General features: G+C 33.2%; 1 long non-coding RNA gene and 1 pseudogene across 1 annotated transcript; both read left to right on the top strand.

The window, feature by feature from the left end:
* Positions 1 to 77: 77 nt before the first annotated feature.
* LOC139823887 (uncharacterized) lies at positions 78 to 1,320 on the top strand (annotated as a pseudogene).
* A 15,391-nt stretch (positions 1,321 to 16,711) lies between these two features.
* Positions 16,712 to 18,943, top strand: LOC139823874 (uncharacterized). The gene is made up of 3 exons (XR_011734927.1): positions 16,712 to 17,644; positions 17,723 to 17,857; positions 18,777 to 18,943. It is a non-coding gene; the product is annotated as an uncharacterized lncRNA (long non-coding RNA).
* Positions 18,944 to 21,757: the final 2,814 nt, after the last annotated feature.

The raw sequence follows: 21,757 nt of genomic DNA on the forward strand, positions 1-21,757 counted from the left end.
ATTTGAAAACTATACCAATTAGATGGATTTTATTTAATAATTTCTTAATTAAGCATGGAAAAAATTGATCAGAACTTTTGAAATTTCTTCTTCATTCTAAAATAACGTTTTGTAATTACTGAGTGGATTACAGGATTACGTAAGCATTGTGTTCCTGTCTAAGAGAACATAAAATCCGAGCTTTATCTCCACGATCAGTTCTCTATTAGGCCGGTATTCATAGTCAGATCTTATTTCAAGACCGTCTTAAGTAATGTCTTAAGACGCTAATACGGCTCTGTGATTGGTTCATGACATCTTATGATTGAACTTAAGACGGTCTTAAATATAAAAACCGACTATGAATACCGGCCTATGATAAAAGATATACATTGTAGTACATAAATTAATGTATAAAATATGTACTTCTGTTACAGATGCACCAAAACAAAGATTGGATAAATTAAGAATTTGCACCCTACATTTTTCTGACGATCTAATTTGTGATTACACAAAACGGCGAATTTTAAAAGAAATTGCAGTTCCTAATATTAATATAGCAGCCATTGATACACCAGATATTAATGTACCAGAAATACATGAACAGCCATGTTGCAATTACGAAGAAAATCCAAATGTACAGATCGCGAAAAATGTTGGATGTGAATCTAATTTAATACCAATTTTGGAAGAAACAGAAGAAATACAAGAAGAGGAAATAGTAACACAATTGAAGAAACAAGAGAAATACAAGGAGAGAAGAGAAACTACAGCGCAATGAAATCGTTTGAAAATATAATGAAAAAGAAATTGAGAAAAACGCAAAAACAATTATACAAGAAGAGAAAGTACATCCAGCTGCAACGTAAGAAAATGAAGGAATTGTGCAACAAAAATAATGGGAGGACCTAATGAAGGATGTGACAAGTACACAAAAAATTTTCATGGAAATAATATTAAAAAATTTGCATTGTAAACCAGAGGTATGTTATTTATACAGGATGTTAAGTAAAGATCGTTTCCTAGGCATATAGCATTATTTATCACGAACATTAAGTCAAACAGTTCTGAACCGTTTTTTTCCTTATCGCTTAATAAAATAGTAATTATTGAAAAAATTATCCAATCGATGTCGTCCTTTAGCCGGGAGTACATCAATGAACCACGCGCCTAATAGTATGCGTGAGCGATTTGTTGCTAAAGTTCGCCACTATTAAAAGCGGTTCATCGACGTACTGGTTAAAGGACAACGTTAATTGGATTGTTTTTATATAATAATTTCTGCTTTATTAGATGTATAATGGTTCAGAAGTTTTCGACACAATTTTTCGTGAGGAGTAACGCTTTGTACTTAATGGACGGTCTTTTCTTAACATTCTATATTTTTGTCATCATTTTCAGATACGTGCGCACGCGCACACATACATAATACTTTTAGATGTAATTATGTAAGTTTAAAAAAGTAATGTTACTTGTTACATGTAAATAATTAGGTTTTTTATTTTTGTCACTTCTTAGTATTATTTTTAATTCATTTCTTATTTTATTTTGTTTATTTATTACTTTTAAATTGATATAAAGGCCAATATTGAATTTCAAGGGGGGTCAAACTGAAGAAAAAGAGTATATCACAGGAAATACAAAGAAAAATAGCAGTTATATAATCACATATAACATTAATATATGTGATATGACAGTACAAGTAAGTTGACAGCACATATGATGTACAATGAAATGGGATGTGATTGCTGCCAAGATTTTTTTGCAAGTTTTTATATTTATATTGCATGTACATATGTATAATACATATGCATATTACATATGTATATGAATCTTTCTTTACTTTACTATTCTATTACTGGTGTGATTATATGATCGAAAAAAACAAAAAGACATTGCTTGTAACTAATAATGACTAAAACAAAGTAGTGCATTTTCTTTATAAAAATATTCTCTTGAATAGTTTGGATGGTTTTTCTGATTCTACAAATTTCTAAACTTACATATAATACATCCGCGCCTGTTCACTGGCCAATAATGCATGTGCACGCTAAATTACGTACATACACTCGTGCTTAATATTTTGTATTTTTAGCTTGTGCTTATATAATTAAGGTTATTGTATATAGTCTAAAATTTTAATAATTTAATCGTATTTATATAATACGCGTAAGAACATAAATTAAAACAGACACAACAATATGACGGATTAAATTTTAATTTCTAAAGATTTGATTTAAGTGTGAATTTAAAAATACTAGTTTCTAATCATTTATATCTAATCTTGCACTTGCATGTATTAACTTGAATATTTAGCTATTAATAATGTTGAATATTTTTTAGGGACAACGATATAATGCAAAAACACAAAGCGTTTGCATTAACTTTATACAAGACAATGGGGAAGCATGCTTATACCTCTTTAAGAACAATTTTTAAACAAATTCCATCTATTCAAACTTTGCAGTCGGTGTTACATAAAATACCTTTGATTCCTGGATTGAACCCTTTCATCCTGAGACATTTGAAGAGTTTAGCTCCAAAAATGTCAAGGAAGGAGAAAGTGTGCATTCTTATGTGGGACGAGGTATCTATCCAACCCAAACTTACTTATGATCGCCGAAAGGATATCATATGTGGTTTTGAGGATTGGGGTAACAATCGTACGCAAAAATTTGCGGATCATTCTTTAGTTTTTTATGCTACGAGGATTATATTCAGGTTGGAAAATGCCGGTTTCATTTAATTTTTGTGATAAGCAGACAAATACCGCACAATTAGTTAGATGTATCAAAGAACACATATTAAAATTACAACAAGCAGGCTTCTTCATTGTTGCTAGTGTCTGTGACCAAGGATCTTCCAATACAGCAGCGATAAAAGAATTAATATCTGTTAGCAATAAAAAGCGAAAATTGGAAAAATAGATCAGAGCGTAAGTATAATACACATACATACATGCACGTAGTCATATGGATACACAGTAATTATGTTAGCAAAATAAAATGCATTTCTATAAATGTTTACTCTGTTACTAGGTGAAACTTTTGAAATAGGGGATAATGAAATTATACCGTTATTCGACCCACCGCATCTCATCAAAGGCATTAGAAATAATTTGTTAACGAAAGACCTGGCTATGAAAGTTACAAATAATAATGCGACAGAAATAGCATCGTGGGATATAATAAAACTGCATGGATTATGGATAAAGCGTTACATGTAACCCGTCCACATTTAAGAAAAATCACACCGGAACACATTATTGAAAATAAAATTAAAAAAATGCGTGTAAAACACGCAGTACAAGTTCTAAGCGGTACAATGGCCAGCGTCATCGAAACGTTTGTAAGATCGAAATGTAAGTATTCTTATAATAAATACATATTTAAATTATCAAGAAGGTACAAAATACATATTCAAGGAAAACAGAAAAGTCAAAATATGTTAATTTGATCTTATATTGATCAAATCGTGATAAAAAAATTTGATCAATATGAGGGTCAAATTGCCATTGTTTTGATTTTTCTGTTCTCCTTGAGAATATAACATGAATCTACACAATATATTTCATTTTGTCACAAATAACGTAATAAGAATTATATGCAAATTATATGTAAATACATGTGTTTGTATGTGCAGTAACTGTGAATATAGATAACGAAGATATTAACATCAAAGAAGAAGAAGGATTAGCAACGTTGGAAGCCGTCGATTTCTTCAATAATCTTTTTGATTCTGTGAATGGAGATGCCAAAAATGACAACAGCAATGAACTGCGACGTCCAGTAACCGATAACAGTCAACATCACGCGTTCTGGGTGAGTGCGAAAAATAAATTACATAATATGGGATATGTAGAAAAAATGTCACATAAAATTATTACATCAGTGCCGTCTTTAAAAAACTGGTTATTTACGGTTAATGGTTTTGAAAAACTTTGGAAAGTACTTCATGATCAATATAATTTTCATAAATTAAATACGCGTTATTGTAATCAAGATCCGTTGGAAAATTTTTTTGGACAAATTAGAAGCCATGCTATACGTAATGTTAATCCGACACCTAAACAATTTCAAGAGTCATTTCTCACTTTATTAGTTAATAACATGAAATCAGTTTCCTTAACACGTGGTAATTGCGAAGAATCTGATAGTGGAATATTATCTACATTAGAAAAATATTTACAAGAAAAACATAATATTTGTAATACATTTGAAAATGAAGAATCAGAATTAATTTCAAATATAAATGTATGCGATGACTCTATTATTGCATCGTCATTAGATAATCGGGAAGAAATTTTACGATTAATTTTGAAAGAAGTTAACTTTTGTATCGAATGTGAACATGATTTAAGAAGTAGTGAATTTCCAGTTTATATAAGACAAGTAATATGTTTAGTTAATAAGTTATTAAGAACGAGAAGTCATCAACGAAATATTTTGCAAATTATATTAAATTATTTGGAAACATGTACTTTCAATACAGATTGGCACGTATGTATTGAACATTATAATGATATATCAAAAATTGTAATGCGTATAATTACATTGAAAACTATTGTATTGTGGTGTGATAAGAAGAATAGATTATTAAATAATTGTGATATTGAAATTGTACAACGCGATGTTCTAAATGATATATTGGAAAGTAGACGAATGCGTACAAAAATAAAAATAATAAAAATAATAAAATTAATAAAAATGATAAAAATATTAAAAATAAAAAAAAGTTCATTTTAAAAATGTTAAGAATTTGTGAAACAAAAACAATGAATTACTTAATAATTATTATTGTATAGTGTGAGCGAGTATGAGTAGTTTAATTTAACATAGGTAGGTCCTTCTATTCCGATCAATTATCTACCTGAAGAAGTCATGTTTTCCCTACAGGAAGGCATGCCTTCAGGTTGTGGGTGGCTAGGGGTGGAGATAAGATCGGAAGAAAGATGTGAAGTTTTAGCGAAAGCAAAATGGTAGCATCTGAGAAGAAATGTAGTGGAATGAATGAAGAATATAGGGTGTTTAATATTTATGTGTGTATATGCATGTATTCATTTTGTATTTTATTGTATTTGTGTTTTATATGTATTATTCATAGTGTTTATTTCATTGTATATTTCTTGTAATGTATGAATCTGTGTGTGCTTGTGTATAAGTGATGTGTGGGACACATATGTGTATTGCATCACCTTTTTTAACCACACCGGATATTTAATATTTTTTGATATTGATATCCGACAGTCCGCAGTCTGTTTAAAGTGGGACGGAAAAATGTAATGCATTGCATGTATGTATTTATGGAAAAAAATATGTTTAAAATATCAATATAGGTAAAATAATAATGAAATAATATTAGTTATTAATACATTTGCATTAAATTTTATATATATTATAAAATTGTATATGAAATTACTTGCTATAAGGTATATGCACGCGCATGTACAGTTTAAAGTACCGCCAATTCCCCCACTACTTATTTTAGTTCATATCTCTGGTGCATGTCATAGACGGCGCTGAAAGTGTCCCCCACTTTTCCAAGAGGGAGTTTGGACCCCCTGCACTTAATATCATCACTTTAATATTATCATGTAAAATTTATTAACAATATGTAATTCATACAATTGAAAATTTAATTGACTACACCGGCAATGATTATAATCGTTGTGACAAATCGTCACCGAATTTTGACAAAGGATTCTGGTCATTCTAAAGTTGATGTAATTTTAGACGGTTATAATATAAGCATCTTAATTAAATAATTACATTTATTGCGAAAAATATTACCTCAGCCAGGGTAATTAAGATGTTTATATATAAGTATCTAAAATTACATCAACTTTAGAATGACCAGAATCCTTGGTCAAAATTCGGTGACGATTTGTCACGACGATTATAATGGTTATCACGATTATAATCATTGCCAGTATAGTCAATTAAATTCTCAATTGTGTTAATTATTGACTGGCGAAGTAAATGTTACTTATTCGATACATAATTTATTTTCCTAATCGCTAATATCTGTTTTGTGTTCCTTATATTTTTGATTCTGCAAATCCTTGGCAGCTTCTGAAACAAAATCAATCATAGAAGAATATTAAAAATAAAGAAGTAAGTATATTATAAATAAAGAATATTATAATAAATGAATTGAGAGAGACCAGCGTTCATTTTCATAAATAAGTATTTGTCTTGCGACTTACCTGATGGACACGTCTTAAGAGGACAATATTGGTAACTGCATTATCCTGCCTTCTTTACTGGCTTTATAACGCTCGAGGAATTCTTTGGCAGCTTCTGAAACAAAATCAGTCTCTGTCACATCTAATGCCGCATCAACTCTCATTCGATAGAAAAAGCTCCTGTCAGTTTACAGATCGCTTATTCGGGAGCTGAGTTCATAACGTGATTTATTTATTAATTCAATAATTTATTTATTTATTCTATCATTAAATTATTAATACATAAATTAATTAATAATTTAATGATAGAATAAATAAATAAATTATTGAATTAATAAATAAATCACGTTATGAACTCAGCTCCCGAATAAGCGATCTGTAAACTGATATAATTTTTGAGTAAATTAATTAATTAATTAATTAATCAAATTAGAATCAAAGCCATACGTAAATATATATATATATATATATATATATATAATATATATAATATTTCCAACTTGTTTAACTGCGCACCGATTATTTGTCGCACTTGAAACACAGCTATCGTTGGAACATTAATTAATTAATTAATTTTTAATTAATTATTAGTAAATAAAATATTGTCACGTCTGACGGTATAATCACCGCTATATTCCACCCGCATAAATTTTTTTTTTGATTTTCTACCTTCATTGCTAGAAGTCCCCAGCATCTGAAAACAATATTATAATATAACAATCATTCTTTAAATTAACTGTCACAACAAACACTCAGCTGATGCGAACACGCGTTCTTAAAGCAGTAGACATAAGCCTAGAGAACATGGCTGCCTTAAGGTACCCTTTCAAGCTTAAGCCCATTTTCATGAATCACACTATAAACTTTTGGACAATTGCTTGTTAAAATTCCCCAGAATTACTAAAATTGATCGTAAATGAATATTACAAGCTTTATGAGATCTTTTATGCAATATAAATTCAATTCAACACACAAATAAATACATGTTCCATAAGAATAAACTCAGAAAATTAAAATAAAATATAAATAAATTAATTAAAAGTAGATTATTCATAAGAACATAACCTTTTATGCCTAAAGAACATTATCACGATAAAATAATAATTATCTCATTAACATTCTTTCAAACGTGATTGTTATAAACAATTAAATTATATTATTAACAAACCTAGTTAATGTGATTACTGGAACTATCACAAAAAGTCAAATAACTTTTGATTATAAACCATTATTGTATCTCTCAAAATAAACTAATTAACAATAAAATTTATCATAAAAATATTATTAAAGATGATAAATAAAATCACTGCAGATACTCAGCAGAGCATGTCAAATAACCTCACAAAAACCCCACATCATATCTCTTCTTAATTCCGAGATATAAGTAAAAATTATGGAAATCCATAAAACACAGAAATTTTAAACAACCTAAAATAATGCCCTTAATTATCTGAACACAACAAAAGAAACCCCATCTTTCTATCTCTTACCGTTCTCGAGTTATAAATTATTAAAGTTTTACATCCGCCATTTTGAATTTTCTACCCTTTAGACTTACAAAGACCAAATCACTTTTACATTAATATTTTAGTCTTTTATACATTTTAAAGCTGAAAAATTTCATTTCTGAACAAAAATTTTGACACTTAATTATTATGATAAAAATGGAATCTCTCATACTCCTAAACACCAGTAATGTTAACGCCGATTTTCTATTTAAATTAATTAAATTAATAAACGTGATTGAAAATTGAACATTCACTCCATGAAAGACGAGGATAGTTTAATACCAGTTCACAAGGTGTAAGACAAGGATAGCCATAATAAATTCTTAATAAATTAAAATAAAATTAGAAAATGAACAGTTAAGATAAGAACAATATATACGTATATACGGAATAATCATTAGAATCGATTGATAGAAAAACATTTACTACATAATCATTTATTTTTGCAACTTACTTTTATAAACAATCATAAACAAATTATTAACCATGTCATTAAATATTTTTAACTTATACCTCGGATCACGTATAACAATTTTTATATAAGTTTAAACCATGTCACTTTTCTAATGAAAGCTACACGAAAATTTAAAGGAAAAACCACCCGGTATAAGGCAAAAGACCCGGAACCTACCCCGTAACAAACATATAAATGTTTGTCCTTAGGTAGTTCCCAGGTCATGGGAATTAATATTATAATATCCCATAAACCACAATCGTGAAAAATTTTCTTTTTGTATACATTGATAACCTGAACATTTCCCATTAAAATTAATATATAAAGCATAATTTTTAATCAACTCCTATACCTAATTAATCGAAGAAATATATATCTTTAAATGTGTCCCAACACCCCATAATAAAACTCGTTCATATAGATATAAATTTCACAAGTATACATATATTCCGCATTAACAACTCTGTAAAAGTAATAATAACTTTTATTTCTACAATTGTTTATTTACGAAATATTTATAACAATAAAATAACGAATGTTCATAAACGAGATAATATTAGAAATTCAAAACCTTTTAAACAAAGAGAACCTAATACTATCAATACGCGAATTAAAGAGTACCAATTTATTTAATTAATAATTTGCTATTAACAAATACATATATTAACAATAAAATTTTCCAACGCTATATTATACTTTAGTGAAAGTTCTGCAATATGTTTCCTATACACCCCCATCAAATTCCCAACCATTTGCGAGATATAAAAATAATAAAAATCTTAATATATATATATATATATACAATTTAATTTCATTAATTTCCTGTACTAATGAGAATGCTGACCATTTCTATCTGTACGATATATTATTAACCTGACATTAGAATCATTATTAACACCACTAACATCACTTTTATTAATATTATTATTAACAAATATATATACTTACCAAAATCAATATAAACATCGAATGTCAAGCGCCGAAGCGTTACTCACGAATTCGAGAAAGATAAAATTGTATTATGCGCAGCGCAAGGAACACGAATCCGAGCGAGATGCGAGTATTGTATGATCTGAAAGAAAGAAAGAGAGAGTCAGATATACCGTATTAACTATTAGACGAAGAGAGCAATATCTTTTATACTTTAGACATGCTAATAATGACTTTAATTGTACTATTGAATTATTCTACTCTATGTAAAGTATGTCTAAAGAAAATTTAAATAATATTCAACATATATTTGCATTTTTTTTTCGATTCAAATATTAAATATTTTCTTCATGATAAAAGTCATATTAAAATTTAATAATGAAATTTAATAATGAAAAGGAAGTATCGCTCTCAATACAAATCGCCGTTAGACTAGAGAATAAAAATAGAATTCAGACGAGTCACCTGTATGACTCATTCGAGTGAATCTAGTCTATGCAAAACCATATATGGACATGTCGAAGCAGAACGTCACGCATGACCATATAAGGTAATGAATTTCAAGACACCACCCTATGACTCATTGCTGGCAAGCGAGCCACACCCCTAGAAGTAGACTCACATCCGCTAGACAACGCCTTATGACTCATTGTAACGAGGTGCGGTCACCTCCCACTACCGTTTCCAAAATTGTATAAAAGCGGAATCTTTCACCCTCTCGACGGAGAGTGTGGAACGAGCCAGGAAAGGTCACATATCTCATACTTGTTCCATCCTCCCACATAAACCACTTGTATCGTAAAAGTTCTACAATAAATATCATACTTTTTTTATATCAAAAGAAAGATAAAGATTATTGGAGATTATTGAATTACCTACCTTCGACGGATCCAAGGAGCCATAATCTACATCGCCGACCAACAGCTAATTATCCTGGGGTTTTACCTCCTTAACTGCAAGAAAAAGAACCCATCAACGGAGACGTTCTGCCGGATCGAAGCCACCTCGCATCACCCAGGACGTCACAACTGATAGACTTACCAATATATTTGGAATCTGTATTTCCTGCATTCTGCAAAAGCACAAACAGTATTATATAATTGAAATAAATTAAAAATATATCTTGTCACTTTGTATATTTATTTCAAACTTACGTCGTCGTTGTGTCAAAATATGTGCGCCAAAAGACAGCTGGGGACAGCGTTGCCGTTTCTCGATCAGTCACGGTGCACGAATAGTTAGAACGTTGCACGCGTTTTGAATGCGTTCCAAAATGCATCAACTTTAGTGGACCAGGCATTAATGACGTTGAGTGTACATACTTTCTTTTTTTATATATAATTGTAATGTTAATTATATAATTTTTCTTTAACTTTGGACATACATATATAACCTTGGCCAAAGGTATTAAGCACCTATATTTTTTCATTTATGTGGAATTCTTTTACCTGTATTGCTTTCTATTGGTTACCGACATTATACATAAGATTAAACTTTAAACTTATGTATAATGGCGGTAACCAATAGGAAATGATACAGGTAAAATAATTCCAGGTAAATAAAAAAAATATAAATGATTAATATTTTTGGCCAAGCTTATATTATCTATTTTTTAAATGTAATTTTGTTTATAGGAATATAAAGGTGTAGAATACTTGGATGAGTATCAAGAAATATCAGATTTTGAAGGTCTTGAAGCAACGGTTGTGGAGGCAATGAATACGAATAATAATGAGGCTACAAACGTGCAATATGCAAAATTCTTCTACAAAGAATCAAATAATGATTGTCGTAAATAAAAAGAATAAAGTAATGGCTACTAATAACAAAGAAAATAGAAATAAAATCGTTTTAAAAATATACCTATGACAGAGAGGAACACACAAAACATGTAACACAAAACAAGGACATATTAAACAAAATGAACCACGCAAACAAACAGTAGCAAGCCATAGATTTAAAAAAACAATGGAATATACTATACTAATGATTTAGTAGGCCTAACAGCAAAAGATCAGCAGATGAGAAAGAAATATTTAGGAAAAAATTAAAATTAATGTTAAGAGATGTAACAGTAAAAGAAAGAATGGCAACTGCATTAGAAAATATATCTAATGTTTATCCGTTTATAAAAGACTAATTTTTAAGTTGTGATTTTCAAAAACTTCATATCTTTTATTTGTGTTTATGATTTAAAAGATATTTTTACTTTTATGTATACTACTATATCAATATTAATTTGTGTTACTGTACTACTAAACTTGCCCGTTGAGCCTTATACTTGCTAATTATCATAATTATTACTATTACTATATATTACATTATCATACTCATAATACTAAAATAATAATAATACTGCGAAAACAATTTGTGATACTAGAGTATTACAAATGAAAAGTTCCTATTTTTTGTTACTTTGGGTGCAATAAGGTAACTTATATAAGTACATAAACTTTCAAAACCTTATTAACTTCTACTTTTTGTTTTTATTTATAGTTTATAATGTAAAATGTTATAAGGTTATATACATATATAGATATATGAGATTATGTATTACGTTAACATTTGTATCACTTTAGACATGTGTTAATAAATAATACACATATTTTAAGTAAAATGTATTATTATATGTAAGTAAACATATTTTGAATCAGTAATCTTCGCAAATTTCTTCCTGCGACAAGCTCTGGATTAATACGGTTCCGTTCTACATTTTATTTACATTATCATTAATATCTAATCCAAAATCAAAATCATAATCTTCTGGGCACAGTAGTGGTACATTTTCTTGAATGCACATGTTATGTAATACTACACAAGAATTAATTATACGCGATGCTACATCTGGTTTATAATGCAATACCCTATGTTTCAATAAACAGCAGAAACGCATTTTTAATAAACCATTTGTATTGCACGATAGATTTGTTCCTGTTTTTTTTTTTTATTTGAGATGGTACGTTACGGAATAATGGTATAACTAAGGCAAGTGAGGTAAGGACTTGAGATGGTACGTTACGGAATAATGGTATAACTAAAGCAAGTGAGGTAAGTGAGTTTCTAACATAGGGTGAGTTTATTCACGAAAGAAGAACACGTTTATTTTTATTAATCATACTATAATATAGAACGTGGTATAACTAAGGCAAGTGAGGTAAGTGAGTTTCTAACATAGGGTGAGTTTATTCACGAAAGAAGAACACGTTTATTTTTTATTAATCATACTATAATATAGAACGTAAGTTCATAGCAAGTACGTTGCTTTCATTTTGGAATTTCTTAAAATTTGGGAATCTTTTTGAAAAATTAATTTAATAACGGAAAAATTAGGATTTAACGTAAGTGATAAAATAAATATATTCGAAATATTATTTTAAAAAAAGATAAATGTTGGGAAGTGATTAAAATATATCGTGTGTTTCATTTACCGAGTTGTCGGAAATCGATAAATTGATCCGGATAGATGTACAGACTCATGAACGTGGCGTTTGAAGCAAACAACGAACAAACGACGTCAAGATCTGTCCCTTCTCCTCCATTCTCTTCTATATCTATATTTTCAAATAAATATAACCGACAACCGTCGTATATTTGGAAAAATGTTTTAAACGCGCTGTACGCTGGTTTGTTCTGCGATGTTTTTTGTTATTCATTATATCTTTGTAACACAAACAGTACCTTTGCGTCGTTTTTTGTCAGAAGTTCCGTTGCTTTACGTTTTACATCGGCGCAAACATTCTTCTTATATAAATATATATATTTTTCTAAATATTTTTGCACGACCATGTAACACCGAAGGCGTTCTACATCATTTTTCTTCCATATTTTGGCGCAACCATATAAAGAATATTTTGTAAAATTTAGGTAAAAAAAAATTCATTTAAAAAAGAACGTCGTTACGTGTATACGGTGTAAGTTGCACGTTGACGTCTTTTATCGTTATATATATATATTGTGACGTGACATTTGTCGCGTCCACCGCCCAGGCGATAGCTCGGCCGAGGAGAATGTCAGGGATGGCGCCTCGACTCGGGTCGAGGAAGGGCTACCCGCGTTAACTAACTTTTTTGAGAAACATTCCGTAGGGATGACAGGTGGTGCCAGAGCGAGGAATCACGACCAGATGTAACGGCGATAGTCGCGACGAGGGGGAGAAACGGGCGCTCGGAGGACGCACGACAGAGTGGTCGGCCGACGGGCGGGCCACCGGGACCTGCCGCTGGAAAAGCGCCGGGAATGCCTCGCACAGCGTAACACGGCCCCGCCGCAGCATGAACACGGGTGCGCCACCGCGACTGCAGCGCGGGTGGACGACCCACACACTCACCCGACGGCGCCCCAAGGGCCAAGCGGCGCCGCCACGGTCTGATCAGCCGGGCGGAAAACCGCGAGGGAACCGCGCGCAACCAACAGCTAAATCAAACGGGCCGCGGGAAAATGGCGGAAATCGTCTGCAACGTCGCGAACAGGGCGACACACTCAACCAATCGGCGGGGCGGGAGAACCGCGAGCTTGAGGGCGCAAATGCGGGGGTCCGGCGTGGTCCCGCCGAACCGACCGCTCCTCACTGTCGATCTAGCCGCGGACGAGGAGCCACCCCTGGAGGAGCGCCCGACGCCTCCGAGCAGCAGCGAGCAGCCAAATTGTAAGATCTCCACTCCGGTGCTGCCTATTCATTGAGGGCTCGATCTCGGTCGCGACGCGGTGCCAGAAAGGCGTATATCGAGTAGATTACCGTGTGAATCGGCCTGATTAGCTGCCGGCTCCCGCCGGTGTGGATGCCGAGAAGATTATCGCGGCTGTTTGTCGGGATCGCGGGCACGTGGCCGGCCGAGATCGTAGTCAGAAACAGTAAAAGCCCTACTCGAAAGCTTGCGAATGATCGGCAGTCAATTTGCGTATATTGTCGTGCGTGTCTTGTGAATCGTGGACGGAGGTGTGCCGCGGGCGGCACGCTCCGGTGCATATCGTGTTTAGTGTTGCGTATTACGGTATATTGTCGCGTGTCGCGTACGGAAGTCCCGTGTGCGTGTCGGGAGGGACCGCGCCGAACACCTTGGGGATCGCGAGCCTCGCGGATATCTTGCGCCGTGTGTGCGGGCAAATATCGTCGTCTCTGCTCGCAAGGGAATCTCGCGAGCGCGCCATTATCTGACGTTGCATATATTGTGTCGTGCGTGTGCGAGTCGTGTATGTCGGGCTGTGTGGAGGATTGCATGTCGAGTGTATGAGAATCGTTTGCGTCGGGCGTGTAAGAATCGCCGAGCGTTCGGGATCCGGAGATTAAGACGTGGGCGGATTGGCGTTATCGCGGGGTCGCGCTTAGAATCGAGATTGCGGGGCCCGCTTGAGAGCTTCGCTCGCGAAGGGAGCCTCGCGAGCGTGAACGTCACGCACTTCGCGCGTGCGGTAACGGCCGATCCGAGTACCGCGGTGGTACCGGCCATTTGAGCGAGATCCGGCCTTGGTTTCCCGATACGATTTGTTCGTTTGAGTTTATGGAATGAAATATACCTAATGAATATTGTTTATCGTCGGGCTTTATTTTCGTGTGTTGCTTGCGTCACGCTCCTTCTCCACCTTCATCCCTTTCACGCGGAGCTACGCCCTGAGCTTGTGGCGAGATTAAGGAGGAGAACGCTATCGAGACGTGGTGCGCGTCTATAATCGCACCTGGCGCCCAATCGAATAGTATCGCCCAAGACCTCAGATACGGGAATTACGGTAAGAGAAGTGACTTCGTTATCCCCTTCGAGCTATCGTCCGGTGGTCCGCGGACTAATTTGCAGCCGCGCCCCCTCGGCCAACGAGACCGAGGGAAATCGGGTTGCAATATATATATATATATATATATATGTCTTTAATATTATTTATTTCTGTACGTCATTAATATGTGATATAATAATACTAGCTGGTGTCCCGGGCTTCGCCCGGGAGTCGTTTTTCTTTAAACTATTTCATTTATTCAGTAAAATATTCAAAAATAAATATTATTATTAAGAAATGTTGTTTATTAATACTTATTATTTCTCGAAAAATTTTAAGAATTTTAAAACCGGTTTTCCAATTTTGTGTATTTTCTATGTATAATTTCCGCCAATTTTCAGATATTGGACCTTTTTTTTTTTGTTTCTTGTTGGAGGAGGAAAATGCCTAATGCATACCTTAAGGCCGGTCTTTAAGGTTATGCCGGACTTGCACCGGCTAAAAACCTCCCCCAGCCCCCACCCTCGGTATGATGTGTATAGTTACCCCTCATTATTGGCTCTCTTTTTTTTTCTCCATAATTTACAAAATTTCTCGATATACCACATTTTTAGTAAAAAATGTATTTTTTCCTTCAATTAAATGTCCTTGTTAGTTTCTTCTATTTTTATTTTCACACTTCCTTTTTTGTTGCTCTAGAAAATGCTACATAGAGTTGTCCATGTGCAAATACTGTATTTCGTAGATATATTCCTACCTTTTTTAATGTTTGTCCTTGGGCTTTATTTATTGTCATTGCAAATGCTACACGTATTGGAAACTGTCGCCTTTTAAGCTTAAATGGTAGTTCAATATCACTTGGTATGAAATCTATTCTTGGTAGAAATACAATTTCTCCTCTTGCTGGTCCTGTCATAACCTCCGCGTAAATCAGGTTTTGTTTCAGTTCTCTTACAATCAATCTTGTTCCATTGCATAATCCTTTCTTTGAATTTATATTCCTTAAAAGTATTATTATGGCACTCACTTTTAATTTTAATCGATGAACTGGCATTCCACTTGGTGTCACACTATTTAAAAACTCCGTTGGAAAATTTAAATGTTCATGTTCTTCTTCACTCTCAATAGAGTCAATGGATAGATATTCTTTTTCTTCTCCTTCCATTAAATCTAAAATGTTGTCATTAATTTTAAACGTGTCCTTATTTTTTGGACAAAGGATCGCTCTATCTGGATTTTCCATTATTTTTTCCATAGTTATTTTTTCTCCAAAAATCTCTGTAATTAGTGATCCTTTACATAAAAATTCGTCTGGAATTTCTATTGTATCTTGTTGTAGTCCATCTGTATTCGTCAAGTTACCCTCTCCTAATTCCATTAGCCAATTTGCAAATTCTCTTTCCTCCCCTGTTCTCATATTTTCCTTAAGTTTAATTTGAATTACTTTCTTCCATATTGGATTGTGTTTTACAGTTGACTCAATAATAGCTGTTCTGTTTGCATGAGCCACTACAGGTAAATTTTGTCTGAAGTCTCCTGCAAAAAGAATTACTTTTGCTCCAAATGATTTTGTATTCCTCATCAAATCTCTTAATAATTTATCGACTGCTATTAGAGCTTGTCCTACAGTCATGCGCACTTCATCCCATATTATTAATTTCGCAGAAATTAATTCTCTTGCTTCCTGCGTGTTTCCTCTGATATTTGATTTCGTTGTCTCATCTATTGGTATTGTTAGTTTGAACAGACTATGATATTAGTCTAAGATCTCGACCTACATCGACTTTCACCCATCTGTTTTCCTAATAAAAGGTATTTTTTATCAAACATAATGAATAAACAAACAAATTGCGGATGGGTTGCCTAATTAAATCAGCTCAAGGCTACCTTTAATCAAAAATAATTTAATTAAATTTTTTTTTATTTCTACACTTATTTGTATTCTCAAAACATTCAGTACCAATCAAAAGTACAAAGCATAAGTAGAAAGTAAAAGTTAGGTTGCCTATCGTTTACTGCTCCCTATTACCGGGTTGCCAGGTATAAACAGGTGAGTTGGTATTACTAATTTACACTCATCTGTATTCTTTAATTGACCTATACAAAAAATAAAGATAATTTTATTGCGAACACAGTGGTATTAGGTTGCCTAAGCAAAATCGATCAAGACTTGCGGTTGCCGCGCTTTAAAATCCGAATATTTGAGTAAGCGAGCGGGGTGCGACAGAGAAGTGCTGAACGTATTATTCTATGCAATAGAGGAGGACGCAGCATAGCAGTTGTGCGTGAAGTAGTTGCCGAGTGAAAGAGAGTGCGCATGCTCTTTTCACCGTGCGATAGAGAAAGACAACTCTATCGCTCGAAATTTTTTTTGGAGTAATTACGCATTCATATATATCAGTATATATATTTTGTATTTGGAAACATGCTCTATTGTTTATAACCTCTATTCAAGTGAATTGTTATAGAAAAATGAAAAAGTGTTTTTTGTGCGGCTCAAACGATTCTATAATTGATTTTAATGATGAAACATTTAAGAATTGTTTCTTAAAATTATTGTTTCGTAAAAAAAAAATTTTAAGTATTATGAGGTTCAATTAACCAAGGACGCAATTAATTCCTTAGGTTATCATTCATCATGTTATAAAAAAGTTACTGTATTAAAAAAAAAGTATAATGAAGATTTCAACAATTTTATCAGAAATCATAAAGTAAGTATTAAATTCTGTCTTAAATTATGATAATTAAATTATCAAGATTTATTTTTGGTTATTATTTTGAATGTGTCAGATATCCAAGACTTACTGTTGTGATTATTTGCAGGAACAGAGACACTTGTCTAATCCCGATCAGGAATGTTCAAATTCCTCCCTCGCAGACTTTGTATGTATATTACCAGTATTAATTAATAAAAATGATACATTTAACTCTTTTATTTACTCAATAAAATTGAATTTCTAGGTGCATCCAAGTACGTCTACAACTGACGAACATCCACGATGTCTGGATTCTAGTGGACATTTAAGTACAACAGATACTGAGAGAGAAGAGAGTAATATTGATGCAATAACTTCACTTTCTATGGATTTACACAAGGTATTAAAATATCGTTAATTAATTTAATTGCTCTAATTTTCATTGTTTTGTTGATTAATTTAAACCTTTAATTTAAATGTTTGGAATTAAAATTTATTTTAAATTAGCTTTTTCGCCCGCGTTTTGTGCGGGCTCAAAAGCTCTTCCTTCTTTTCCCCGAATAGTAATACTTACCCCCAAAAAAAATTTTTTTAAAGAGATTTTTTTAAGACAATTTTGTATAAAGGCCTCTTTTTTTTATTTATTTATTTTTATTTTCTCATATTAATTTATTCTTCATCGACACCATCCTCGACAAATTAGACAAATTTTGGCACCGGTTTCCAGAAAAACGGTCCATTAATGAATGAGTAGTTTGCAGTCAGACAGACAAACATTAAAAAAAATTTTTTTTTTTTATTTTTTTTCCAAAAAATCGGTCTAAGTTATTAGAATATCATGAGATAGTATACCTTTGGTTGTTCTAATTTGAAAACTGTAGATTTGCAGCGAACAAACATACATATTATATATACACATTCATTTTATATATAGAGATTCTTTAAGATTCGATCGATTATTTTCCGAAAAATTCAAAAAATTTCTGATACCGGTTTCAAAAAAGATCGGTAACGAAAAATTATACACTTTATGGTACTCCCCGGGAAATTTTATCCCTGCTTTATATAGAATTCTTTAAGATTCGGTCAATTATTTCTCGAAAAATTGGAAAAATTTCGGATACCGGTTTCCAAAAAGATCGGTAACAAAAAACTATACACTCTATAGCACTCCCCGGAAAATTCTACCCCTGTTTCATATATAATTCTTTAAGATTCGATTGAAAACTGTAGATTTTCATAGCGGACAAACATACAAACATATAACATAATTCATTTTTATGTATATAAAGATTTGTTCAACAAATTATTTGTTTCAGGTGCCGTCATTTACATCAATTCCATCACGTAATTCGATTGACGAGGCGCTTGATTCAGTATCGACAAATTCTGCCTCTACAACAACATGCCTGTTTTGCAGCCACAAACAAAAGAAATGTGGAAAGCAGGTGCTTAATCTGATATTTCCTCGGTCTGAAAATGTACAAAAAATAAAAATAATGGCTGAAACTTTAAATGATTTGGAGATACTTTCGAAACTTGAGAATCAAACTGTTGCCTATCACAATACCTGTTTCGCTTCATATCGGGTACAAGAAAAGCGGTATACTGAGGAACATCTTGATACTAGTTGGCATGAAAACAGACAGCTACATAAATTAGCTTATGAGTCTCTTATAGATTTTATTACGAGAGAAATAATTGAAAATGAAAAAGTTATGTACTTTACACAGTTATTTTCAAGATATCAAGATCTATTATTAGAGTTTGGAGGAAGTAAAATAGACCCCGATGACATGGCGGATTACCGACCCAAAACTTTGGAAAAAAAAGTTTTAAAAAGTTTCGGTGACCGTCTAACGATTGAAGCATCTACCGGACCGCGTTGTAAAAAAATAGTGTACAAGACAGACATCGATGTGTCTGTTATGGCTAATAACACTAAATTTTTGGAATCAAAAGAAGACAACAAATTTAAAGACGTAGCCTATCAATTAAGAAATCTTGTAAAAGCTATTGATTGCAAACAGCTGCCGAGTCATTTAACTGCTGATGACGTCATCCACGGAGAATGTGAGATTCCTGAGAAATTGCTTGAATTTATGTACAATCTCATTGTCGGACCCGACATTTCTCGTAATGACTCAAACGACACCTCGGTCAAAGTAACGTCACTGTGTAGCGATATCATTTATGCTGTTTCAAAGGGTAGATGTAAACCAGCGAAAAATTTAACCCTTGGACTGACTATGAAATCTCTAACAAATTCTCGGCAAGTAATCACGATACTCAACAGATATGGCCATACGATTGGATACAATTTGGCTGAAGAGCTTGAGACAGAAATGACTTTTACGGCAGTCCAAGATAATAAGGTAATACCAACCGGTATCGATATAGTAGATGGACGCAGCACTCACGTAGCGTTTGATAATTTTGATCGCTTCGTTGACACGACTTCAGGAAAAGATACCATGCATGACACAGTTGGTATTATTTATCAATTTCCTCGTGCGGAAAATGAAAATCCTGATGATATTGAAGCTACGACTTCTTCAATTCTTTCGGTTGATGACAACAGAGACGAATGTGGACCTTCTTCACGTAAAAGACGACGTTTCAATGAAATTTTACGAGGTATTCGACCATATTACTCAAAACCGACAACAAGTATGCAGCTGCTTACCGTTGATTCATTTACTAATGTAATCGACGTATGCAAAAGCGCCACAGAAATAGCCATTGATAAAGATATACTATGGATAATGTCTTTGTCGCGAAATGATTCTGTTCCTATGTGGTTGGGCTACAACTGTATGCTTTCAACTGATCACAGTGGAATTCAAAACGTCGAGTATTTGCCTCCAATAAATTCATCTCCAACGTCTTATGCAATAGTTAATGAAACACTCGTTATGGCTAATGAAATTGCTGAAAAGTGTCAACAAGAACTGATTATCGTGACATATGATTTAGCCATTGCCAAAATGGCAATGCAGATTCAAGAAAGTGAAAAACCCAAATTTGATAACATTTTTGTAAATTTGGAAGCGTTCCATATGCAGATGGCATTCTTCAAAGCGATCGGGAAATACATAGACTCCAGTGGGTTAGTAGAAATACTAGTTCAGGCAGAAGTATTAGCAGGCGGCTCGATGAACAGCTTTTTAGACAGCAAGCACTTTAATCGTTGCAAGCGATTACACCCGCTGACCGCCGCTGCGTTACAAATACTTCATCTTGAACAATATTTATCCACAATTAATGTATCTCCTGAGATACTAGGTGAATTATTACAAGCGCTTATAGACAATGCATTTAATCAGACTGTTTTTTGACGTCAACGAGAGGTTTGAATTGCCTGATTTATTGAACCAAACTATTAATGGCTATAAAGAGTTCTGCAAACAGACTTTGATGGGTGAAAAGGGAAAAAACGGCTCAATACTACTATCAGTATTGTGAGTTTATTAACTTATTCCTTCGCTTTTCGAGAAGCATCCGTACCAGTAACTTTGAACTGTACTTGGATTCGATTTTCAACATGTCTGATTTTATTTTTTGCATTAAACCAGCCTAATTATGCTAGATGGTCCCTATTGTACTTAAGTAATTTAATCAGATTGCATACTGAAAATTCACCCCTGGTTGCAGAATTTCGTCAAGGCGCATTTGGAATTAGACGTACTAAAGCCAATTTTGCTAGATCACCTGTTGACTTGACACTAGAGCAGACCATCAATGCTGATGCCAGTAATCAATTGGCTAATAATCTTTCTGCAGACTCTATATCTGCGCGACAAAGATGGGCTCTCAGTCACAGTATGAGGACAAAAATATTGACAGCTGTCAAAGAGAATCTTGGTTTGTCGCTAAAAGATGATACTTCGCATTCTTTGCAAAAAAGCAGAATAAACAAAGACAAAAAAAGTCTTCACAGTATCATTGAAGCGATTAAAAATACGGTCAATCCATTTGATGATAGTATCGATGAAAATGTTTTGTTTAACATTTCGACTGGTAAAGCAGCATCTTCAGATGTTACTGATTTCTTGCTTGCCGTTAAGTCAGTAGGCAATCAGCAAAAGTTAAGTTTCATTTCTGAATGCTGTTCAGTTTCCGAGAGATTTGAAAAACCGATACCACGGAACAAAATCTTAAATTTCGCATCACAGTGCGCCACCAAAGCTCAGGTGAATAAAGATAAGAGCAAGAAAGTCTTACTAAAAATGGAACGAGACATCTTTGGGCGACTACTCGCAATTAGCATTGACAAAAAAATTAATATAGAACACTGTTT

The sequence above is a fragment of the Temnothorax longispinosus genome, unplaced genomic scaffold, assembly GCF_030848805.1.
Source record: "Temnothorax longispinosus isolate EJ_2023e unplaced genomic scaffold, Tlon_JGU_v1 HiC_scaffold_20, whole genome shotgun sequence".
NCBI classification, from domain to species: domain Eukaryota; kingdom Metazoa; phylum Arthropoda; class Insecta; order Hymenoptera; family Formicidae; genus Temnothorax; species Temnothorax longispinosus.